Consider the following 27,753-nt stretch of genomic DNA (forward strand, 5'->3'; position numbering starts at 1 on the left):
ATCGTTCTGATACCTCTAACTGCAGAGTAGACGTACCAGTACTGTTGTTGCTAAGGCTGTAGGGTAGGCAGCTTTCAGAGATGGTAGTGTGGACCAAAACGAGAAGAAAATGTCTAATAAACATGGGCACTAAAATGCATACCTTAAGAGCTATGAACATTGTTCATCTTTGATACTGCGAAATACATCTCTTCTACTGCAAGCTCTTTGATTTCGATATTTTTGGAGGAGGTGGAATGGACCAAAATATGAAAAAAATGTCTAGCAAATAAGGGCTCTAAAATGCATGGTATTAAGATTTATGATCCTTTATCCGGCAGAAGAGGTATGTTTCGTTGTAGCGAAGATGAACAAGTGCTCGTAGCTCTTAAGGAAGTCATTTTAGAACAAATTTTTACTACACTTTTTTTCTTGTTTTGATACATGCTATACCTCTGAAAGTTGCCTACCCTAGAGTCTTAGTTATGACGATTCCAGTACATGTATTACACTGCCAGAAGTGTTGGAACGATTTTCGCTTACAACTTTCGATTCGATCGTTTCCGGATCAGGAACCTTTACCTCAAATTGATACATTTACCTTTGAAAGTTTGTAAAATCGTTACGGAATCACGCTTTAGATGATGATGTACTGCCCAGTATCGACGTCTTGATATAAAAAGTGGACTGTAAAGTGCAGTTACTGAGCCGGAAGAAACCGCGCACGCTGCACTATTGGAAACCGAATCGGCCCGGAGTTATGCAGCCGGTATTGTTCGCCGCCTGGGCTGGCTTCAGCGGAAGCTGATGCCCGCAGTCGGTGAACAGCTGACTCAGTCAGAGGCCTCGTGTGTCCGCCGGCTCTTGAACTGAGACGAAGCTGTCTTCACCTCGTCCACATCTATGATAGCGTCCGGGGCTTCTTACTTGACCCTGAGTTTTTCCGTAATAGGTAGCGAGCAGAAGGGTTATCGTATAAGACCCACACTACAACACTACACTTTAAACGATCTTCGGTGAGATATTGTCAGGATTGTTTGCTGATTCACTGGTGCTATTACACATGGGAAATCTTTACGTCACAGTTGCTCTGGAATCGTTGCAAACAGTTCGTAGTCCGTGCAACGGCAGAGCGTATTGCTTCAAACGAAAAAAGAAATGGAAACGGTTGTGGGTGAAACAGTGAGTAGCGAGGAGCCAGAAGTGTTCACCGGAATTTCGTTAACTAGAGCGGGAGGAGGTGAAGAGAAACAAAAATGATTTCAGAATGGGCGAACAAACATTTCAGTCTGTCCTTACGAAAATCGTCCCTCACATACAAAAGATACTCATTTAAGAAATGCGATGTTTGCAAAAGCCTGTCTCATAGTTACATTAAGATTTCTAGCAACAGGCGAAAGCTATACCAGCTTGCAATATAACTACTCAAGCATTGTTTCAAAAACATGTGAAGCATTATTGAAAATCACTTAAATAGGAATTTATGAAGGCTACGTTATTCAGAGTAACAAATAAATACGTTTATTTCATTAACAGCACCTGGTTTCCCTGCAAGTACTAACTGTTTAGTCCACTCAGACCCTTCCTCACATTATCTACAGAGGACCCACTTCTGATACAGCTGATGACTGCAGCAATTTCTTTATGAATTTAACAGCTTATTGCAGTCTTTATAATCAATGTGTTTGAAGTTATGAAGAATTTCGTATTCTTCATACTTAGAAACTGTCAGTGCAGTGATAGCCGCACACTAAGTAACGAGGCCGACGAGAAAGACAGGCCGCGATGCGTACGTCACGAAGCTAGGCCTGAGCTTTTTATCAAAATGACAATGATCATTCTCTTTATTCAGTTAATTGGTTTAAATGCAATTTTTATCTTTCTGTTCCTTTATAACACCATTTTAATCATCATACCAACTACTTCCTTTGCTCTCTTTTTCTTCCTATCATTAATTTCCACTTAAAATCTGTTTTTATGTGATTTTAATTAACTTTATGTGTTAATTTCGATGTTTTGTTTTACCGTCCTATTTTTGCGTACATTTTACTGCATTCATTGTTTCTATTCTTCGTTTTGCTTGAATTTCGTTTTACTTTTAATCCCTTCTTTCGTTTAAATCTTCATCTGCATTATTCGGTCCATAGTGCAGTAGAGATTTAGGCTATGTTTTAAATGTTTGTATGACGATTACTATCCAAAACATTGCATATCTTGTAACGAAAAATACTTTTTGCGACTCTTGCACAGTCAATATAAGCAAATTATTTCGACTTTCGTTTTTTAACCGATTGATCGGCATTTTCAAATACTGAAGTATTATCATAGATAAATATAATTAAATTCACATTCACAAAAATTCCAAATGGAAAAAGAATGATATAAAGAAAAAATGAGAACGAATGAAAACATTTATAGCATGTTAAAAAAAAATGGCTCTGAGCACTATGGGACTTAACTTCTGAGGTCATCAGTCCCCTAGAACTTAGAACTACTTAAACCTAACTAGAATGTTAAAGAAATGTGACAAAAGAATAGAAATAAAAAATTACATTTAAACCATTCAACTGAATAAAAATTAAATCAATGTCAGTTTGATAAATATTTAAAAATTAAAAAAAAATTAAAACATCTACGGAGATTCGAACCCACGATCTGCATTTCTTGTTTTTACCATACCGGTTGCACCACATAATCAGCCTATGAAATATTACTCTACATTTTTAACACTATTAAGCATAATTAAGATTCCGATTTTTTTTTTGTCGAATACCCGCAAACGAGGACCCGCCAGGGTGAGTGGCTGCAGGGTGTGATACCTGGAATCTTAACCTACATCACCGTATAAATGGTTTCAAAAAGTAGATCCCACGCTGGGGACTTCTCCTAGTTAGTTTCTTCTGCTTAAAAGACCTCATTTCATAGAAGATGTGGTGCCTTATGCAACCGATAATCATTCTGGCGTGATTTTAATTTTATTGTATCCAGTACAGCCATAATACATTATTACTAGGGCTGTGGACTTCCCATCGTTGTAGGAATCATAAACGATAATACTCCACAATAGCGGGTTCTAGTAGAAGATGCAATTCTCGTTTGTACATAAATACTCAGTTACGAGTTAACACGTGTAGGAACATAGTCTGTCTGTTGAGCAAAGCGAGCGAACCTTCGTGACGTAGGTTCACGCCCCTACCTGTTCTTCACACAAATTAAACCCTGACGTCATTTTACAGGTTAGAAGCAAGAAAAGCGAGTCAAACAAATATACAATACGGTGAGCTTTGATCAAAGCTAGGATGTCGCTCTAACTTCGATCCAAGATCTCTGACCAAATGTATCTTTGATAAAAGCTTTCCTAGTACACTTTCAACGATTGACGAAATTGATCTGATCGAAGATTTTGTCAAAGAAATTTGACAGTGCAATATGGGCCTAAGGCACACCAAAAAAATGACAGAAGTGCGGTTTACATACCGAGGGTGTTCTAGGCAGAATAGTCAATATTCAGGGATGCATACCATATGAGCTATGAGGACTATTTCATCTTCGCTACTGTAAAATACATTTCTGCATCTACATCTACATAGATACTCCACAAGCTACCGTACGGTGCGTAGCGGAGGGTACCCTGTGCCACTACTTGTCATTTTCTTTCCTGTTCCACTCGCAAATAGAACGAGCGAAAAACCACTGTCTATATGCCTTCGTATGAGCCCTAATTTCTCGAATATTATCTTCGTCGTCCTTACGCCCTGTATATGTTGGCGGCAGGAGAATCGTTTGGCAGACAGCTTCAAATGCCGGTTCTCTAAATTTTCTCAATAGCGTTTCTAGAAAAGAACGTCGTTTTCCCTGCAAGGATTCCCATTTGAATTACCGAAGCATCTCTGTAGCACTTATGAGTTGTACGAACCTACCCTTGGTTTTTTAACATATTTTCCATTTTCTTTGACACTTCTTTTCCCTCTTCACCACAAACAGCTTCTAACTTATTCACAGTTTTTTTCATTTGTCTTTCACTAGTAGCACTTCTGATTGCTCCAAAGCAGTTATGGCAGCATCAATAAATCTGAAATTTAATTTTATATACGATGGCTTACCTGAAAATTCAGCGTTAGACTTAAGACATCGGGCTGTTCCAATTGAAGCAGTTTCACTGCTATCGAATGAATCAATGATGCTTTTCACAATGTTGAAATTATGACAGTAATAGTTACAGGCATCAGTCCAGGAACCCCGTCTTGTCAAAATAGGAGATTGTGGTAATGAAATGTCTGGAGCTAACAACTTAAAACGGTGCAACGCGTAAAGGGGTTTTCAAAAATGTCTTTTCGCCACACCTAATAAATTTGTTAACACCACTGAATTTCCTACGAATCTCTTCTGCAACTCTCGTGGAAGGTATTAGCTAAACAAGTCACTTGCACCAATTTGCTGTAAGGGTGTTTATAAATTAATTATACGAAGTAACCTTTCATTGCAAAAAAGGTAAGTATATCTTTTGTAATGCGGCAAATGTCCCATCTGTAATCAATTTCCTCCCAAATCCTATGAAGCAAGTCTTGATGTATGTTGGTGACTGCTTGTCCATTGTGGTTAAATAGGGTGATAGTGGTGGCCAGGATACTGTTCTATACCCCGTCCAATCAATTCGGCACGTTCCTACGGACATACGCGACAATTTCACGATGATAATGTGGGTGAGCACCATCTTGCATCATCATCATCATCATCATCATCATCATCATTTAAGACTGATTATGCCTTTCAGCGTTCAGTCTGGAGCATAGCCCCCCTTATAAAATTCCTCCATGATCCCCTATTAAGTGCTAACATTGGTGCCTCTTCTGATGTTAAACCTATTACTTCAAAATCATTCTTAACCGAATCCAGGTACCTTCTCCTTGGTCTGCCCCGACTCCTCCTACCCTCTACTGCTGAACCCATGAGTCTCTTGGGTAACCTTGCTTCTCCCATGCGTGTAACATGACCCCACCATCTAAGCCTGTTCGCCCTGACTGCTACATCTATAGCGTTCATTCCCAGTTTTTCTTTGATTTCCTCATTGTGGACACCCTCCTGCCATTGTTCCCATCTACTAGTACCTGCAATCATCCTAGCTACTTTCATATCCGTAACCTCAACCTTATTGATAAGGTAACCTAAATCCACCCAGCTTTCGCTCCCATACAACAAAGTTGGTCGAAAGATTGAAAGGTGCACAGATAACTTAGTCTCGGTACTGACTTCCTTCTTGCAGAAGAGAGTAGATCGTAGCTGAGCACTCACTGCATTAGCCTTGCTACACCTCGCTTCCAGTTCTTTCACTATGTTGCCATCCTGTGAGAATATGCATCCTAAGTACTTGAAATCGTCCACTTGTTCTAACTTTGTTCCTCCTATTTGGCACTCAATCCTTTTATATTTCTTTCCCACTGACATTACTTTCGTTTTGGAGATGCTAATCTTCATACCATAGTCCTTACATTTCTGATCTAGCTCTGAAATATTACTCTGCAAACTTTCAATCGAATCTGCCATCACAACTAAGTCATCCGCATATGCAAGACTGCTTATTTTGTGTTCACATATCTTAATCTCACCCAGCCAGTCTATTGTTTTCAACATATGATCCATAAATAAGATGAACAACAGTGGAGACAGGTTTTAGCCTTGTCTTACCCCTGAAACTACTATGAACCATGAACTCAATTTACCGTCAACTCTAACTGCTGCCTGACTATCCATGTAAAGACCTTTAATTGCTTGCAAAAGTTTGCCTCCTATTCCATAATCTCGTAGAACAGACAATAACTTCCTCCTAGGAACCCGGTCATATGCCTTTTCTAGATCTATAAAGCATAGATACATTTCCCTGTTCCACTCATAACACTTCTCCATTATTTGTCGTAAGCTAAAGATCTGGTCCTGACACCCTCTAAGAGGCCTAAACCCACACTGATTTTCACCCAACTCCTCCTCAACTAATACTCGCACTTTCCTTTCAACAATACCTGAGAAGATTTTACCCACAACGCTGATTAAAGAGATACCTCTGTAGTTGTTACAATCTTTTCTGTTTCCATGTTTAAAGATTGGTGTGATTACTGCTTTTGCCCAGTCTGATGGAACCTGTCCCGACTCCCAGGCCATTTCAATTATCCTTTGTAGCCATTTAAGACCTGACATTCCACTGTACTTGATGAGTTCCGACTTAATTTCATCCACCCCAGCTGCTTTATTGCACTGCAATCTATTGACCATTTTCTCCACTTCCTCAAACATGATCCTATTTCCATCATCATTCCTATCCCATTCTACCTCAAAATCTGAAACATTACTGATCGTATTTTCACCTACATTGAGCAACTCTTCAAAATATTCCCTCCATCTGCCCAAGGCATCCACAGGATTCACCAGCAGTTTTCCTGACCTGTCCAAAATACTTGTCATTTCCTTCTTACCTCCTTTTCGAAGACTGCTAATTACACTCCAGAATGGTTTTCCAGCAGCTTGACCCAATGTCTCCAACCTGTTTCCAAAGTCTTCCCAAGATTTCTTCTTGGATGCTGCAATTATCTGTTTGGCTTTGTTTCTTTCTTCAACATAACTTTCTCTGTCTACCTGAGTTCTAGTAGGTAGCCATTTTTTATACGCCTTCCTTTTCCCTTTTACAGGCTGCCTTGACTGTGTCATTCCACCAAGCTTTTTGCTTCCTCCTACTTTTACACACTACTGTTCCAAGACATTCTTTAGCCACTTCTAGTACTGTGTCCCTGTACCTTGTCCATTCCTTTTCCAATGACTGTAATTGACTACATTCAACTAACTGGTACCTTCCTGAGATCGCTGTTATGTACTTGTGCCTGATTTCCTTATCCTGAAGTTTCTCCACTCTTATCCTCCTACATATGGACCTGACCTCCTGCACTTTCGGCCTCGCAATCCCAATTTCACTGCAGATTAAATAATGATCAGTGTCATCAAAGAATCCCCTGAATACACGTGTGTCCCTGACAGCCTTCCTGAATTCCTGATCTGTTATTATATAGTCAATGACAGATCTGGTTCCCCTGCTTTCCCAAGTATACCGGTGAATGTTCTTATGTTTAAAAAAGGAGTTTGTGATTACTAAGCCCATACTGGCACAGAAATCCAAGGGTTGCTGCCCGTTCCTGTTGGCCTCCATATCCTCTCCAAATTTACCCATAACGTTTTCATACCCTTCTGTTCGATTTCCAATCCTGGCGTTAAAATCACCCATGAGCAGAACACTGTCCTTGTCCTTTACTCTAACAACTACATCACTGAGTGCCTCATAAAAACTATCCATCTTATCTTGATCAGTACGTTCACAATGCGAATATACTGACACAATCCTAATTTTCTTGCTAGACACTGTCAAATCTATCCACATCAGTCGTTCGTTTACATACCTTATTGCAACTACGCTGGGTTCCATTTCTTTCCTGATGTAAAGCCCTACACCCCATTGTGCTATTCCTGCTTTGACTCCTGACAAGTAGACCTTGTATTCTCCCATTTCTTCTTCTTTCTCACCCCTTACCCGAATGTCACTAACAGCTAAAACGTCCAGCCCCATCTTACTTGCAGCCTCTGCCAGCTCTACCTTCTTCCAAGAGTAGCCCCCATTGATATTAATAGCTCCCCATCCCATTACCATTTGTTTGCCAAGTCGTATCTTAGGAGTCCCTGGTTTGTCAGTTAGAGGTGGGACTCCGTCATCTCCAAAGGTCCGAGGCATTTTGCTCTGATTGTTGCCAGCATCATATTTAAAGTACCAGGGAAGCAGGTTGCTAGCCTTACTTGCCCCGAGTCCCATTGGGTTTTACCCCTAACGGCTGAGGGACTAACCGGTGGATTTGGTAGTCTTTGCCGTATGAGCACAAAGGTGACCACGACTCAGAATATGTCCGAGATGCCCAGCCTTATTCCAAAGTAACTGGTATCCCGACTGTCGGGACCACTTACTTGGCCACTCATACTTTGCCCGTGGTTCATGAACTAGGACATGACTACAGGAACCCACACCATGAACCACCGCCATCTTGCTGGAAAATAAATTTTGTCCGATATCCTTTTGTAATTGAAGCATTAGATAATGTTCAAGCAAGTCAAGGTGCTATATACCAGCTACAGTTGACTCCGCAAAAAAGAAAGGACCGTAAACCTTGTTACAGCTCACAGCGAAAAAAAAAAAAGTTTAGTCACGTCCCGTACAAGTTCGATTACACGATGTGGTTCCTGCTCAGTCCATATCCGAACATTATGCCGGTTCACTATGTGGCTGGTTCAATTCAATGAAACCAATTTTGTAAAGAAATTGTTGAACATTTCTACACACAACTCAGCACGTTTTTCTTTGTCAGTTTCTCTTAGTTTGAAACAGTACCAATTTGCGGGGTTTAAATGACAGACGTTTTCGTAATACTTTCCACACCAGGCATATTCAATTCTAAGCTGCACGTCTCGTTGATTTACCCGGACTAATTTATTCAATTGCTGCGGTAGAGACTGCTGTTCGAGCCAGGCCCGGCGTCCTGTGTGATATACAGCCAGTTTCGCTGAAACAATCGTACCAATTAAGAGCAATTTGTCTTTGTAATGGCGGCTTGCGATATTTAGTCTCGAATTGTCCCAGAACTGTAGTAGCGGATTTTGAGTAATGAAACCATAAACAACACTATACTCTCTGCAGCATTGCGCGACTCCAAGATGGCTGTTGCATTCGCGCATGCCACCTAGCGGAAACTTCGGGAACTAACGCGTTAGGCGGGAGTAAAACTTGAAAATGTAATGCATTCAGTACCGTATCGAACATTTCTGTAACTTATTTTCTCTTTTCGCAATTAAAGATTACTTTTGTAAAACTGCCGCGCAGGATTAGCCGAGCGGTATAGGGCGCTGCAGTCATGGACTGTGCGGCTGGTCCCGGCGGTGGTTCGAGTCCTCCCTCGGGCATGGATGTGTGTGTTTGTCCTTAGAATAATTTAGGTTAAGTAGTGTGTAAGCTTAGGGACTGATGACCGTAGCAGTTAAGTCCCATAAGATCTCACACACATTTTTTTGTATAACTAATTTATAAACAATGTATAATATTATGGAAATGGAAGAGGATGTAGATGCAGATGAAGTGGGAGATACGATACTGCGTGAAGAGTTTGACAGAGCACTGAAAGACCTGAGGCGAAACAAAGCCCCGGGAGTAGACAACATTCCATTAGAACTACTGACGCTCTTGGGAGAGCAAGTCCTGACAAAACTCTACCTTCTGGTGAGCAAGATGTATAAGACAGGCGAAATACCCTCAGACCTCAAGAAGAATATAATAATTCCAATCCCAAAGAAAGCAGGTGTTGACAGATGTGAAAATTACCGAACTATCAGTTTAATAAGTCACAGCTGCAAAATACTAACGCGAATTCTTTACAGACGAATGGAAAAACTGGTAGAAGCCGACCTCGGGGAAGATCAGTTTGGATTCCATAGAAATGTTGGAACATGTGAGGCAATACTAACCTTACGACTTATCTTAGAAGAAAGATTAAGGAAAGGCAAACCTACGTTTCTAGCATTTGTGGACTTTGAGAAAGCTTTTGACAATGTTGACTGGAATACTCTCTTTCAAATTCTAAAGGTGGCAGGGGTAAAATACAGGGAGCGAAAGGCTATTTACAATTTGTACAGAAACCAGATGGCAGTTATAAGAGACGAGGGGCATGAAAGGGAAGCAGTGTCTGGGAAGGGAGTGAGACAGGGTTGTAGCCTCTCCCCGATGTTATTCAACCTGTATATTGAGCAAGCAGTAAAGGAAACAAAAGAAAAATTCGGAGTAGGTACTAAAATCCACAGAGAAGAAATAAAAACTTTGAGGTTCGCCGATGACATTGTAATTCTATCAGAGACAGCAAAGGACTTGGAAGAGCAGTTGAACGGAATGGACAGTGTCTTGAAAGGAGGATATAAGATGAACATCAACAAAAGCAAAACGAGGATAATGGAATGTGGTCGAATTAAGTCGGGTGATGCTGAGGGAATTAGATTAGGAAATGAGACACTTAAAGTAGTGAAGGAGTTTTGGTATTTGGGGAGCAAAATAACTGATGATGGTCGAAGTAGAGAAGATATAAAATGCAGGCTGGCAATGGCAAGGAAAGTGTTTCTGAAGAAGAGAAATTTGTTAACATCAAGTATAGATTTAAGTGTCAGGAAGTCGTTTCTGAAAGTATATGTATGGAGTGTAGCTATGTATGGAAGTGAAACATGGACGATAAATAGTTTGGACAAGAAGAGAATAGAAGCTTTCGAAATGTGGTGCTACAGAAGAATGCTGAAGATTAGATGGGTAGATCACATAACTAATGATGAAGTATTGAACAGAATTGGGGAGAAGAGGAGTATGTGGCACAACTTGACAAAAAGAAGGGACCGGTTAGTAGGACATGTTCTGAGGCATCAAGGGATCACAAATTTAGCGTTGGAGGGCAGTATGGAGGGTAAAAATCGTAGAGAGAGACCAAGAGATGAATACACTAAGCAGATTCAGAAGGATGTGGGTTGCAGTAAGTACTGGGAGATGAAGAAGCTTGCACAGGATAGGGTAGCATGGAGAGCTGCATCAAACCAGTGTCAGGACTGAAGACCGCAACAACAACAACAATAATATTTTTAACGAATCGGCAGCTTTCACCATGTAAGGTGCAGCATCCATTACGAAGAGCAGTGCATTGTCATGCTTAACGCCTTCGGGCCAATGGCACCCATAGGTCTGCCAAACAATTTACTAGTGATGAACGAATTTACTTTTTCTAAAAATTCACAGTTTATTAGAAACTCTTCGCCTGGACCATCTTCTTCCAGAGTTCCCAGAATGACATTTGCCGTATACACTCCTGGAAATTGAAATAAGAACACCGTGAATTCATTGTCCCAGGAAGGGGAAACTTTATTGACACATTCCTGGGGTCAGATACATCACATGATCACACTGACAGAACCACAGGCACATAGACACAGGCAACAGAGCATGCACAATGTCGGCACTAGTACAGTGTATATCCAACTTTCGCAGCAATGCAGGCTGCTATTCTCCCATGGAGACGATCGTAGAGATGCTGGATGTAGTCCTGTGGAACGGCTTGCCATGCCATTTCCACCTGGCGCCTCAGTTGGACCAGCGTTCGTGCTGGACGTGCAGACCGCGTGAGACGACGCTTCATCCAGTCCCAAACACGCTCAATGGGGGACAGATCCGGAGATCTTGCTGGCCAGGGTAGTTGACTTACACCTTCTAGAGCACGTTGGGTGGCACGGGATACATGCGGACGTGCATTGTCCTGTTGGAACAGCAAGTTCCCTTGCCGGTCTAGGAATGGTAGAACGATGGGTTCGATGACGGTTTGGATGTACCATGCACTATTCAGTGTCCCCTCGACGATCACCAGTGGTGTACGGCCAGTGTAGGAGATCGCTCCCCACACCATGATGCCGGGTGTTGGCCCTGTGTGCCTCGGTCGTATGCAGTCCTGATTGTGGCGCTCACCTGCACGGCGCCAAACACGCATACGACCATCATTGGCACCAAGGCAGAAGCGACTCTCATCGCTGAAGACGACACGTCTCCATTCGTCCCTCCATTCACGCCTGTCGCGACACCACTGGAGGCGGGCTGCACGATGTTGGGGCGTGAGCGGAAGACGGCCTAACGGTGTGCGGGACCGTAGCCCAGCTTCATGGAGACGGTTGCGAATGGTCCTCGCCGATACCCCAGGAGCAACAGTGTCCCCAATTTGCTGGGAAGTGGCGGTTCGGTCCCCTACGGCACTGCGTAGGATCCTACGGTCTTGGCGTGCATCCGTGCGTCGCTGCGGTCCGGTCCCAGGTCGACGGGCACGTGCACCTTCCGCCGACCACTGGCGACAACATCGATGTACTGTGGAGACCTCACGCCCCACGTGTTGAGCAATTCGGCGGTACGTCCACCCGGCCTCCCGCATGCCCGCTATACGCCCTCGCTCAAAGTCCGTCAACTGCACATACGGTTCACGTCCACGCTGTCGCGGCATGCTACCAGTGTTAAAGACTGCGATGGAGCTCCGTATGCCACGGCAAACTGGCTGACACTGACGGCGGCGGTGCACAAATGCTGCGCAGCTAGCGCCTTTCGACGGCCAACACCGCGGTTCCTGGTGTGTCCGCTGTGCCGTGCGTGTGATCATTGCTTGTACAGCCCTCTCGCAGTGTCCGGAGCAAGTATGGTGGGTCTGACACACCGGTGTCAATGTGTTCTTTTTTCCATTTCCAGGAGTGTATTTTCCCACAGAGTATATGGTTTCACCAGTTAACACCCACATTTTTTTTGTTTGCCATCCGTTGTCTGATTTGTTGCATTCCTTTTTCGCAGCTTCGGCTGACGTAGGCCTTTCTTAATGGGGAAGAATTAGATATTTTTCGAAGAATTCACTAGATTTTGTATGGTTCAGTTTACTTAAGGGAATGTCACCAAAAAACGAAAACTGTACAAAGTCCTTCACAGAACGATGAATAAGATTGACACAATTCCCTTACAAGCATTTTCTGTAGTATTTTTCTATTTTCATTCCGTAATATTTCATGTTTTGCGTTTTTCTTTTGCCACATGCTGGTGAACATTACGTGACCTCTGCAGTTACTCTTGACTCACACTGTTTACAATACGGTATTGTACCATCAATCGAAAACACTTTCTCGCCTTATTAGGACACAAGCTGCTGTAATCGTACTTGAATACTTTGCTTCGCTTTTGGCGTTTTATTCTGAACTATACTGCGCACACCTTCGACTTCAGCAAGACTGAATAACACAATGAGACATTTATCCGCAGTCCAGGATCCAGAATGGCTTAAACAGCTACCTGATCATAGAGTAAGAATAGGCTACACAAACTCACTACTGCGTAAGGGTGAAAACCAAATTGTGAATCCAGACGAAACAGGGGAGAAAGATGGAATTTAATTTTTCCCAGGAAACAAAATTAGAGGCACAATTCTGATAAATGTAACGCGGAAGAAAGAAACTGCATGAGTATAGGTATTTATATCTTGAAAGAGTGAAAATGTAACGAATATGATCACTTTATTACTAAAATATGCTCTGTCAGAGAGAATTGGTCACATATCCACATGTAATTATGACTCAACAAATGACTTAACGAATTACAGTAATTCATTTAGTTTCCTCTTAACAATCATTTCTTATGTATATTTAAAGAACATGCAAAGCTTCCCGAAAAATATAAGCCTTATCATTAAAATTTCAGTCCTAATCAACAGTCTTCTGATTGGTTTTGATGTGACTTCCGTAGGGTTAACATATTTTAATGTTCAATGACAGAGAGAATTCAGATAACGTGATTTAGGTCACAGATTTTTCATTTCTGTGGACATTTGTTAGGAAATCGTTAGTACAGGTAATTTTGTCATAGTATTGAACGCCTGTTGCATTTTTATTGTTGTACAATACAGTCAACGACAGCTTTACTTTTTTAACAGTGAGCGTATTCCTCTCATCCGTTCACTGAATATTTGGCAGAGAAAAAAAATGTTTAGTAGTAAACTTTAAACTTGCAGTAATTGTTATCCCTTGGCATTCTGATTCCTATAACGATATACTGTATAACTTATAATACACTAGTCGGTCCAGAGTCCAGAAGATCTAGGTCCACTGAAAATGTTATTGTGAACCTTTTCTTGTTTACCGCGTCTTCACAAAAGCGAATAGAAAACAATGAGTGAAGAGACGCGCAAACAAATTATAGAGAGAGTACATTTACAAATCAACTGCTGAAAATGTGATAAATTTCCTGGATGGCTGTTGCCAGAGCCAGGATTCAAAATAAACCGAAGTAGTAAATAAAGAATATATGTTTACTGTATCCTGTTTGCAAAAAATTGCAAAAATTATTGGCGGGTTGAGGAAGGGTCTCAAAAACGTATGGCCCCCGGTAAAGACTTGAATTATAGTAACACTAATCCTGCTACAGCTTCTTCCTCTGTGCCATCTCGGATACAACGTAACACCTTGCATCATCAATAATTTATCGGATATATTCCGGACTCTGTGTTCACCTAGTTTTTTCTCTACTGCTCCTTCTAGTGCCACATAAGTTACCCCCTGATGTTTTAACACATGACCTGTGGTCTTGCCTCTTCTTCTAATCAAAGTTGCACAGCGGGGGAGAAAGACTGCATTCTCATCTTACATCCTTTTCAATCCGTGCACTTCCAACTTAGTCTTCAATTCTTACTGTTGTCTCTTGGTTCATGTACATACTGTACCCTGAGGTAAACTGTCAGTTCTAACAAACAAGCAACACTAAGTGGTATAACGACAGAAGTTAATGTGGGACGTAAAATGATTGTTAATGGGCATGGCAGCAGACGACCGACGCTAGTTCCTTTGCTAACAGCACGACATCGTCTGCACCCCTATCCTAGGCTCGAGATCGTATTGGTTGGATCGTAGACGACTCGAAAATCGCGGCCTGGTCAGATGAGTCCCTATCTCAAGTTGGTACGAGCTGATGGTAGTGTTTGAGTGTGGCACAGCCATGGAAGAGGTTGTCAACAAGCCACTGCACACGCTGGAAGTGGCTCTGTAATGCTCTGGATTGTATTTATTGGAATGGACTGGGTCCTCTGGCCGAACTGAGCCGATCACTGACTGGAAATGGTTATGTTCGACTACTTGAAGACTTTTAGAAGAGACTTATGGACTTGATGATCCCACATAACGATGGAATTTTTATGTATGACAGTGCGCCATGTCACCGGGCCGCAATTGTTGGCGATTCAGTTTGAAGAACGTTCTGGACAGTTCGAGGGAATGATTTGGCCACCCAGATCGTCCGACACGAATCCCATCGAACATTTATAGGACATAATCGAGAAATCTGTTCGTGCACAAAATCCTACACCGGCAACACATTCGCAGTTACGGACGTCTACAGAGGTAACACGGCTCAATGTTTCTGCAGGGCACTTCCAACGACTTGTTCAGTCCATGGCACGTCGAGTTGGTGCACAACGGCGGGAAAAAGGAGGTTTCACACGATGTGAGGGGGTATCCCGTTAATTTTGTCACCTCAGTGTATACTATGCGTCTTTCCCTGAAGCATATGCCTATTTATATGAGCATTTTTGACTTCTTTCACCATTAAAGCTGTTTCGATTTCTCTTAAGCTTTGCTTATGTTATCAAGCCCAAATTCGGAACTGCCGCTTTGGTGCATTTACCTTCCTCAAGCCAAACTCATCTTCATCTGACAATTTCCTTTTGCATTCTTCTGTTATTCTTGTCAGCTTGTTGGATGCATAAACACAAAGTAGAATACAGTTATTTGATTAACTGGAGAATCCTCAGGCATTTCTAGAAACGATTGTGACTGCACTAAACAGTAGATGCACCATTGTTGAACCGTGGAGAAATTCTGAGGCTTTTGCAATCGATTGTTTTTAGTCACTCCGTTCGTCGGATATTAAGAAGTTTCGTCGGCCCGGCGGCGTTTGGGTGCTGGCCTGCAGTCGAGGCCTCCAGGACTGGCAGCATCTCGTTCACTGAAGGGTGCAACACAGCGTAATTACGCACTCGTGGAATTATGAGATCTGCAGCCTAGTTGGCACTGTCGCAGAATAACTTGTCGAATCGGTGAGAGGAGAACCGACTTGGTTCAGTCTTACGCTCTTAAAAGGCTAGGAGATGTCAAAACTCCGAAATAAAGGCTGATAGGGCAGGTAGGGCTGCTAAGCTGTGGTGAAAGCAACCAGCCTATGGAAAGGAAAATAGTGAAAACAAACCCACCGGCAGCCAGGCCAGCGACCTGCTGGAGGTGTAATTTCACTGCTCAGACCACAGGCACTGTGCGTTGGAAAGGACGGCCTACAAATGCGAAGACGGAGGCTAGGAACAAGTCTAATAAGACATGGGAAAATAAAAATGTTCTGACAATTGGAACGTGGAATAAAACTGTTCTTTAGAGATGTGTTGGCTCCCCTCAATACGATCTTTGTATTTCTTGTGGATGACTATCCCTACTCTTGCTTTACCTCTTGTCCTTTTCTTAATTCCACTATAAATGAGTAGGCAGTGGTCATATTCCTTCTCCCCTTTGGCTTTCTTTTTTGTCTCCTGGATACTATACAGGGTGTTCCATTGATCGTAACCGGGCTAAATATCTCACGAAATAAGCGTCAAACGAAAAAATAACAGAGAACGAAACTTGTCTAGTTTGAAGGGGGAAACCAGATGGCGCTATGGTTTGCCCGCTAGGTGGCGCTGCCATAGGTCAAACTGATATCAACTGCGTTTTGTTAAATAGAAACCCCCATTTTATTACATATTCGTGTAGTACGTAAAGAAATATGAATGTTTTAATTGGACCACTTTTTTCGCTTTGTGATAGATGACGCTGTAATAGTCACAAACGTATAAGTACGTGGTATCACGTAACATTCCGCCAGTGCGGACGTTATTTTCTTCGTGATACATTGCCGTGTTAAAATGGACCGTTTACCAATTGCGGAAAAGGTCGATATCGTGTTGATGTATGGCTATTATGATCAAAATGCCCAACACGCGTGTGCTATGTACGCTGCTGGACGACATCATCCAAGTGTCCGGACTGTTCGCCGGATAGTTACGTTATTTAAGGAAACGTCAACCACGACCTGCAACAAATGATAATGCCGAAGTAGGTGTTTTAGCTGCTGTCGCGGCTAATATGCACATCGGTAGCAGACAAATTGCGCGAGAATCGGGACTCTCAAAAACGTCGGTGTTGAGAATGCTACAACATCGATTGCACCCGTACAATATTTCTATGCACCAGGAATTGCGTGGTGACGACTTTCAACGTCGTGTACATTTCTGCCACTGGGCACAAGTGAAATTACGGGACGATGACAGATTTTTTGCACGCGTTCTATTTAGCGTCGAAGCGTCATTCACCAACAGTGGTAACGTAAACCGGCATAATATGCACTATTGGGCAAAGGAAAATCCACGATGGCTGCGACAAGTGGAACATCAGCGACCTTGGCGAGTTAATGTATGGTGCGGTATTATGGGAGGAAGTATAATTGGCCCCCATTTTATCGATGGCAATCTAAATGGTGCAATGTATGCTGATTTCCTACGTAATGTTCTACTGATGTTACTACAAGATGTTTCACTGCATGACAGAATGGCGATCTACTTCCAACATCATGGATGTCCGGTACATAGCTCGCCTGCGGTTGAAGCGGTATTGAATAGCCTATTTCATGACAGGTGGAGTGGTCGTCGAAGCACCGTACCATGGCCCGCACGTTCACCGGATCTGACGTCCCCGGATTTCTTTCTGTGGGGAAAGTTGAACGATGTTTGCTATCGTGATCCTCCGACAATGCCTGACAACAGGCGTCAGCGCATTGTCGATGCATATGCGAACATTACGGAAGGCGAACTACTCGCTGTTGAGAGGAATGTCGTTACACGTATTGCCAAATGCATTGAGGTTGACGGACATCATTTTGAGCATTTATTGCATTAATGTGGTATTTACAGGTAATCGCGCTGTAACAGCGTGCGTTCTCAGAAATGATAAGTACACAAAGGTATATGTCTAACATTGGAACAACCGAAATAAATTGTTCAAACATATCCACGTTCGGTATTTTAATTTAAGAAACCTACCTGTTACCAACTGTTTGTCTAAAATTGTGAGCCATATGTTTGTGACTATTACAGCGCCATCTATCACAAAGCGAAAAAAGTGGTACAACAAAAACATTCATATTTCTTTACGTACTACACGAATATGTAAGAAAAAAATGGGGGTTTCCATTTAACAAAACGCAGTTGATATCAGTTTGACCTATGGCAGCGCCACCTAGAGGGCAAACCATAGCGCCATCTGGTTTCCCCCTTCAAACTAGACAAGTTTCGTTCTCTGTTATTTTTTCGTTTGACGCTTATTTCGTGAGATATTTGGCCCGGTTACGATCAATGGAACACCCTGTATAGTATCCAGGAGACAAAAAATAAGCCAAAGGGGAGAAGGAATATGACCACTGCCTACTCATTTATAGTGGAATTAAGAAAAGGACAAGAGGTAAAGCAAGAGTAGGGATAGTCATCCACAAGAAATACAAAGATCGTATTGAGGGGAGCCAACACATCTCTAAAGAACAATTTTATTCCACGTTCCAATTGTCAGAACATTTTTATTTTCCCATGTCTTATTAGACTTGTTCCTAGCCTCCGTCTTCGCATTTGTAGGCCGTCCTTTCCAACGCACAGTGCCTGTGGTCTGAGCAGTGAAATTACACCTCCAGCAGGTCGCTGGCCTGGCTGCTGGTGGGTTTGTTTTCAATATTTTCCTTTCCATAGGCTGGTTGCTTTCACCACAGCTTAGCAGCCCAACCTGCCCTATCAGCCTTTATTTCAGAGTTTTGACATCTCCTAGCCTTTCAACAACTACATCTACGTCATACTCCGCAAGCCACCTAATGGTGTGTCGCGGAGGGTACTTTCGGAACCACTCTCTGATCCCTCCAACCCTGTTCCACACACGAATAGGGCGTGGGAAGAATGATTGTCTGTAAGCCTCTGTATTGGCTCTAATTTCTCGAATTTTCTCCTCGTGGTCAATACGCGGGATGTATCTGGGGGGAAGTAATATGTTGTCCGACTCCCTCTGAAAACTGCTGTCCCGAAATTTCAATAGTAAATCTCTCCATGATGCACAACGCCTCTCTCGTAACGTCTGTCAGTGGAGTTTTTTTAGCATCTCCGCAAAGCTCTCTTGCTAGCTACACGACCTAGTGACGAAACGCGCCGCACTTCGTTGGATCTTCTCTGTCTCCTCTATCAGTCCTACCTTATAGGGATCCCAAACACACTGTGTGATCAAAAGTATCCGGACTCCCTCAAAAACATACTGATTTCAATTTAGTTGCATTGTGCTGCCATCTACTGCCAGGTACTCCATATCAGCGACTTCAGTAGTCATTAGACATTGTGAGAGAACAGAATGAGGTGCTCCGCGGAACTCACGTACTTCGAACGTGGTCAGGTGATTGGGTGTTACTTGTATCATTCGTCTGTACGCGAGATTTTCACACTACTAAACATCCCTAGGTCCACTGTTTCCGTTGCGATAGTGAAATGGAAACGTGAGGGGACACGTACAGCATGAAAGCGTACAGGCCGACCTCGTCTGTTGACTGACAGAGACCGCCGACAGTTGAAGAGGGTCGTAATGTGTAATAGGCAGACATCTATCCAGACCATCATACAGGAATTCAAAACTGCATCAGGATCCACTGCAAGTACTATGGCAGTGAGGCGGGAGGTGAGAAAACTTGGATTTCATGGTCGAGCGGCTGCTCACGAGCCACACATCACGCCGGTAAATGCCAAATGACGCCTCGCTCGGTGTAAGGACCGTAAACATTGGACGACTGAAAGGTGAAAAAACGTTGTGTGGAGTGACGAATCACGATACACAATGTGGCGATCCGATGGCAAGGTATGGGTATGGCGGATGCCCGGTGAACGTCATCTGCCAGCGTGTGTAGTGACGACAGTAAGATTCGGAGGCGGTGGTGTTATGGTGCGTTCGTGTTTTTCATGGAGGGGGCTTGCACACCTTGTTGTTTTGCGTGGTACTATCACAGCACAGACCTACATTGATGTTTTAAGCATCTTCTTGCTTCCTGCTGTTGAAGAGCAATTTGGGCATGGCGATTGCTTCTTTCAACGCGATTGAGCACCTGTTCATAATGCACGGAGTGGCGGAGTGGTTACACGACAGTAACATCCCTGTAATGGACTGGCCTGCACAGAGTCCTGACCTGAACCCTATAGGATACCTTTGAGATGTTTTGGAACGCTGACTTCGTGCCCGGACTCCCTGGCCGACATCGTCACCTCTCCTCAGTGTAGCACCCCATGAAGAATGGGCTGCTATTCCCCAAGAAACCTTCGGGCACCTGATTGAACGTATGCCTGCGAGAGTGGAAGCTGTCATCAAGGCTAAGGGTGGGCCAACACCATATTAAATTCCAGCAGTACCGATGGAGGACGCAACGAACTTGTAAGTCATTTTCAGCCAGGTGTCCGGATCCTTTTGAGCACATAGTGTAGATGAACAATACTCTATAATCTGGCGAACAAGCGCCTTATAAGCCACTTCTTTCGTGGATGAGTTACATTTCTATAAGATTCTTTCTATGAATCTGAGTCGTGTGTCTGCTTTTCCCACTATTCAAGGTCGCTCTGGATAGTTAGCCTAGATATTTTACTGTAGACGCTGTCTCCAGCTGTTTGTCATCAATAGTGTAGCTGTACAGTAATGGATTTCTTTCCCTATGTACGCGCAATATGTTTCATTTATTTACGTTCAGGGTCAGCTGCCAGTGCCTGCACCATTCATTAATTCTCTGCAGGTTGTTCTGCAAATTCTTACTATCTTCTGGCGTTGCTTCTTTGGTATGGACAACTGCATCATCTGTGAATAGCCTTAAAGAGCATCTGACGCTTTATATACGGTTTATTGTAAACACAACGGTCCTCTCACACTTCGCTGTGGTACTCCGGATACTACCTTTACATCTGTCGATTCCGTTCCTTTAAGAACGACGTGTTGAATCCAGTCGCACGTCTGCTCCGATACTCCGTAAGCTCGTACTTTTTTCATTAAACGGCAATGCGGGACGGTGTCAATTGCCTTACTGAAATCAAGGAAGCCGTTGTCCACTGCCTGTACATCTCATGGAGGGACAGAGCGAGCTGAGTTTCGCAGAATCTCTGTTTGCTGAAACCATGTTGATTTTTATAGAGGAGATGTTCAGTTTCCAAATACGTCATAATTCTTGAACATAAAATATGTTCCATAATTCTACAACAGATTGACGTCAACGATATAGGTCTATAATTATGTGGACCGGTCTTACAGCCTTTCTTAAAAACGGGAAAGACCTGCGCCTTTTTCCAGTCGTTAGGTACCTTTTCTTGCTCAAGCGATCTACTATATATTACTGCTAGAAGGGGAGCAAGTTCTTTCGAATAATCTTTATAGAATCTTACAGGTCTCTCATCTGCCCTGGAGCCTTTCCACTACTAAGCGATTGCAGCTGCTTTTCAGTTCCGTGATCGGTTATCTCAGTATCTGCCATTTCGATGTTCATACGACGATTGAAAGGAGGGATAGTGCTACGATCTTCTGCGGTGAAACATCTTCGGAAGACCGAATTCAGTATTTTGGTCTTCTCTCTGTTATCTTCCGTTTCGGTGCCCGTGTGGCCGCTGAGAGAAAGAATAGATGATTTTGACCCACTTACTTGGCTTCTTTGGACTTTTACTCAGGTCGGTTGACAACGTCTTACATTCAAAATCATTGAACACTTCTCTCATTGCTCACCTTAGGGTCATTTTCGCTTCGTTCACTTTTTGTCGTCGGCTAGGCTTATACTATTCCTGAATCTGAGATGAAAAGCTCTTTGTTTACGTAGCGCTTTTCTAACACGGCTATCAAACCATGGCGGATCTTTCCCATCCCTTAAAACCTTATTCGGAACATACTTGTGTAGGGCATATTGAACGATGCCTTTGAATTTTTTACTTTTGTTCTCCACATTTTCGTCCTCATCACCGAATATTTGATGCTGACTGCTGAGATATTCTGAAATTTGTATTCTATGACACTTGCTGGGCAAGCTTCTGTAAAGTTTGGAAGGTAGGAGACGAGGTACTGGCAGAACTAAAGCTGTGAGGACGGGACGTGAGTTGTGCTTGGGTAGCTCAGATAGTAGAGCACTTGCCCGTGAAAGGCAGAGGTCCCGAGTTCGAGTCTCAGTCCGGCACACAGTTTTAATCTGCCAGGAAGTTTCATATCATCGCACACTCTGCTGCAGAGTGAAAATATCATTCTGGAAACACCCCCGAGGCTGTGGCTAAGCCATGTCTCCGCAATATCCTTTCTTTGCAAAAAATGTACAAATGTGTGTGAAATCTTATGGGACTTAACTGCTACGATCATCAGTCCCTAAGCTTACACACTACTTAACATAATTTATCCTAAGGACAAACACACACACCCATGCCCAAGGGAGGACTCGAATCTCCGCCGGGACCAGCCGCACAGTCCATGACTGCAGCGCCCTAGACCGCTCGGCTAATCCCACGCGGCTATCCTTTCTTTCACGAGTGGTAGTTCTGCAAGGTTCGCAGGAGAGCTTCTGTAAAGTTTAGAACGTAGGAGAGAGATACTGGCAGAAGTAAAGCTGTGAGGAGGGGGCGTGACTCGTGCTTGGGTAGCTCAGATGGTAGAGCACTCGCCCGCGAAAAGCAAAGGTCCCGAGTTCGAGTATCTGTCCTGCACACAGTTTTAATCTGCCAGGAAGTTTCATATCAGCGCACTCTCCCATGCAGAGTGAAAATCTCATTTTGGAAATTATAGTTGTACGCAATATAACTTTGGTTTTATCCATATGTGATGACCTCAATCCACAGGAAAAATAATTATCAAAATCTGAACTGTGAAGTCATCCAAAATTCTAGTTGGAAATCCACACTCTTTGTTATAGACTTCTCAACTGGTCACGATCCCACTTTGTTTATGAACTGAAAACTCTAATATTCACGAGAAACTGCTCTGAAATTAACCTGAACCGACAAAATTGTGTATATATTCTCTGAAACTTCAAAGGAATTAGAAAAAGTGACAAAATTTCGTGAATCACACACAATACTGTTAACAATCGCATGAACACTGGAGGGTTTCACCATACATCTACCCACATTTGAGTATAACCAGTGTCTCTTAATACTACGACTCGTAGCAATACAATATCAAAAAACTTTTATTACTGGGTAAAGAGTCACTACGTGATTTGACAGCTGACATTTATAATTCCCGCTCACGTCAGGAAATGCACCAATGCGGGAGTAGCAGCTTTTACATTATTGGTCAGAACGCAAGCAATTATGGCAGTCGCCGTAATTTTCGCGCGAGGCCATATTTCGCGACAAAATACTCTTATTAGTTACTGTCATATATCTAGTCTCATAACAATACATAAACTACATAAAATAACTACAAAAATTTTGACATGCAAGGAGAATTAGTCCTAATGAGAGGAAGAAATTTATATTTACTGGTGTTTCAACAATGACTACCGGGCAACTTTTAATTCACTGATTGTAATTTTATTTTCGTTAGCAGAAAGCAAACAAACTAAACAAAGAATTTAATTAAATAGAGTCTGTAATTCTTATACTTTTAATAGAGAAAGAAAGTTTCTAGGTCAGGGGATAGCGTTCAGTGAAATTCCTTAACTTTATGTTGCATACGAAGCGTTGCGTTAGGCAGCACGATGTCGGCGGGTTACGATGATGAGAGCAGGATACAGACAGTCTCGCTGGTTAATCTTCTCCGGCGAAACGCAAATAAAGTTCCGGCACAGCTGTATCATTAACCCCATGGTGATTAGCAAACCACAAGACGCCAGTATACGAACGTTGTTGACATGTCCTCTCTTTCAAAGTACATGACGTAGACATCACTCGTTTTTACACTTTATGCACTGTCCGTGACGCTATCGTCCATAATTAGACGGTTCGTCACATTCATATAGTCTTAGCCACAAATACACAGTTCATAGAATTGTTCATGTATGTGAAGCACACCGTAAACAATGTCCACTCTGTTCTCGCATTTCAAACTTCGACAACGTCACTGAAAGCCATTTATATTGCACAGTTAATTAGTCTTCACTTTCATGGCTTGATAGAATGTGATATACAACAGTTCCACCACCCAAAACCAATGCCAGCAAAGTTCATTCGAATAAAGGCACAGTTCGTGTCGGCCACAACAAAGTAATGTTAGCAGTACTTTCACAGTCCGGTTTATTTGCTCTTAAAGTGCGCTGGCGATGGCATTACATACCGCAGTGGTAAAGAGAATTAACAATCTGATAGTTCGGTATCACTGTCCATACAATTAGGTATGCTTTTCATGGAACACAGTACTATTTTTTCCCGCGCACGCTTCACAGAGACGTCATCCACCATCCCCTCTACTACACAACAACCTTTCGACTCTCGATATCACTATCACTGTCCCCTGTCTATAGATGTTATATCGTTATCGTAAATTACATAAACCTTTATAAATGTTATTGACTGCGTTTTTCACAATTAATAATATTTCAAAAGAGAACTTTACAAACTTTACCACAGGTACAAAGCAAGAAACATATTTATCCATTGGCAAACGAAATAATCACAATTACATCTTTACATTTAAAAACCACAGTAGAATGTTACCTAATCACAATTAGAAATGCCCATATGAACAAAAGAAAAAGAATAGAAATCCAAAGAAAATCACGAAAAAAAATTATATGTGTAATTAGCAATGCCTTCACATATGCCCCCCATTTTATCATGAGATGTTCCCAGGAACCTCTCAAGATAAAATGTCAATGACTCATGTTGTAACCTCCCCATAAAATAAAAATAAATAATAAGAATATTATTCTTATTTAGTGTAACCTCCCCACAAAAATCTTTCTCATTCGTAACCTCGCTACAAAATTCCTTTCACATTAACCTCCACACAAAAATTCTTTCTGATTTAATCTAAGCTCAAAATTCATTCACATTTAGCGTAACCTTGTAACCTCCCCACAAAAAATTGTATATATAATAATATGAATATGATTCTGATTTTAATTTTTGTCTAACCTCAAAACAAAATTCTTTCTCATTTGCAACCTCCCTACAAAAATTCATTCACATTTAACCTCCACACAAAATTCTTTTCTCATTTAATGTAAGCTCGAAACAGAAAAATTCCTAAACCTCGTAATAAAAAAAATAAATTCAGTAACCTGGTAAGTTTTGGACGACAGCAGTGCTGCGTCATGGCCCTGTAAGATCATTCTGAACAAAAAGCAAACATTCTTACTTCAATAAAGTCGCCAACTATGTGCTCTTACAATAACTTTTTCCGGCACAGCTCTGTGCAATGCTGGCCGATAGATTTGTCATTTATGAAAGGAAGCAACTGATTTTTCTTTTGCAACAATCGGAATGATCATGGATTGGAGAAATTAGTAAATTCTTTAAATTGAAATGAATGCTTGTTGGAAATTACTTTATATGACAAAGATTATTATTAGGACATTTTTAAAAGATTTGCATGGGAGTTCACATAACATTACTAGATATGCGCGAGGCTGCTTTTTACCTTAACAATAATACTCAGGCTCCGGCATCGCTGCACCGCGACCGGCCCAGCCAACATGATACACTATACCAGACCAGAGCAGACTCCAGACAAGGGCAGACTAACACAGACTAGAGACAACTCACTGCTACAGCTACACAGTTCGTACTGAGTCAACACTGCTCTCTGGTCAGCGATTCTCTTATACTTTGCATATTGCAGGCAGTGCATGAGCAACACATCGAAATTACACCTGCTCGGACCTCTTACATAACCCTCCACTCGGGGGGCAAAAATTTGGCAGCGATGGTGAGCCAATTGGACTTGCCATGAGCAACAAATTTTTCTTAATTAACTAAGTTTACAGTCACAGGGTAGATACATATATATAAGTGCAGAACATGAAATGAAATAGAGTGCACATGCACTGAGTACAGAACATATCAAGAAATCGCAAAATGTATACGCATTGAGTACAAAACATATTAACAAATGACATAAAGTGCACACGCACTGTATACCTTTTTACCATTTTACAAGAACTAGGATACGCAATGAGTACAAATCATATTAACAAATGACATAAAGTGCATACACACTGTAGTACAGAACATATCAACCAATGACAAAATGTATATGCAATGAGTACAAATCATATTAACAAATGACATAAAGTGCACACGCACTGTAGTATTTTTTTACCATTTTACAAGAACTAGTATACTCAATGAGTACAAAACATATTAACAAATGAAATAAAGTGCACATGCACTGTAGTATTTTTTTACCATTTTACAAGAACTAGGATAGGAAAGGGAAGGATTGCATCATGGTTGTAGCACAGTAGGTTGCACGTAGCTGCACTGAAAGTCCATATCTTTCTACAGAAGCACAACACTAAGTGAGACAATCTGAAGTTCTCTTCCCTGAAGTATTAATCAGTGGAGCCAAGACACTGAAATGTTGTATTAATATTCAATGTTATCATTTGGTAGTACATTAGGTACACCAAACAGTGGAACCATAATAACATCTCCATTGTTCAAGGTGGTGGACACCATGATGTGTCAACACCACACTCTTTCACCAACCTAGAATTAGTGCAGAAACCAAATACAGCGCTCTATGATCATAAGGATAGACAGGACAAACGGACATTGCAGTAATTTTTGGTAATTAGGTCAGAAGGTGAAGGACATGAAGTCTTACGCTAGTCATAATTGAGAATTACATTAGTCTATCAACCGATTTGAGTAATTGTTGGCCCTCATTGCCTAGTTACTAAACATTTCTGTACTATGTATGAAGTATTACAGAATATTATTCATAAGTCATCTGATTACAGTGAACATTGGCACTCATTGGCCAGTTACAAACCATTTTTATGCATTTTTCAAAAGTGATCATTCAAAGCAAGAGTTAATTAATGGCATAGCATTAACATAATTCATCTAGTTATAGTAATCATTGGCACTCATTGGCCAGTTATAAACCATCAGAAGTCATAATTCAAAACAGGAGCTAATGAGTGTAGCATCAAGCTACTGGTATTCATATATAATAGCATGTAAGTGACATAATACAAATTTAAAATATAAGAAACAGTAGCATTCATTGGCCAGTTACTAAACATATAGCAAGTATAAAATATTACAAAGCATTTTTCATGATTCAAGTGACATACGACATATTTAAAATAATTATTGGCACTCATTGGTCAGTTACAAACCATCAGAAGTCATAATTCAAAATGACAGTTAATTATTACCATAGCATTTATAGAGTATAACAAAAATATTATTTACAGAAATTATTGGCATACCATTTATACATTGTTACAAAATATCATTCAGTATTACTCAGAACTCATCATTCAAGTGACGTAGGACATATTTAAAATGTAACACACTGTAACTATTACTCAAGGTCTGTGGTTAGAAAACATCATTCAGTATTACTCAGAACTCTCTTAAACTGGTAGCATTATTTGGGACTGGTAATACTTTTTTTTGTGCTAGCAATGCATTGCATTGGGATCGATAATTAATTGCTGGGGCATAACAATATTTGCTTTTGACTTATTGCTGCAAATGAGGATAGGTAATGTCATTCGTCATGAGTCAGCTGTAACAAGGTTATGAAACAAGTAGAGTATATGTGATCACATTCATGAATGACACACACAAATGGGTAAAAAAAATGCAAGTACTAGAACAGGTTTAATGACTAACTGCTTATAGCACATTAATTTCATGAATAGCTTCTCCTAGAAAAAATACAAAATGGATTATTAAGCTGAAAGAAGAAACGCATTTTATGCTGAAAAGTAGTGAACTTCGAATTAACAGGTAATGAAACGTGTACTCAATATGTATGTACTCTAGCTGTCCTTTCCAAAACATTCAGTCATTATACCATGCGACATCAGACATACTGTCAAAACGAACTGCAACAAATACTTAAATAACTACATAGCATCTCTTAACTAACAGTAAATAT

This window comes from Schistocerca piceifrons, unplaced genomic scaffold, assembly GCF_021461385.2.
Source record: "Schistocerca piceifrons isolate TAMUIC-IGC-003096 unplaced genomic scaffold, iqSchPice1.1 HiC_scaffold_936, whole genome shotgun sequence".
In the NCBI taxonomy this organism is placed as follows: domain Eukaryota; kingdom Metazoa; phylum Arthropoda; class Insecta; order Orthoptera; family Acrididae; genus Schistocerca; species Schistocerca piceifrons.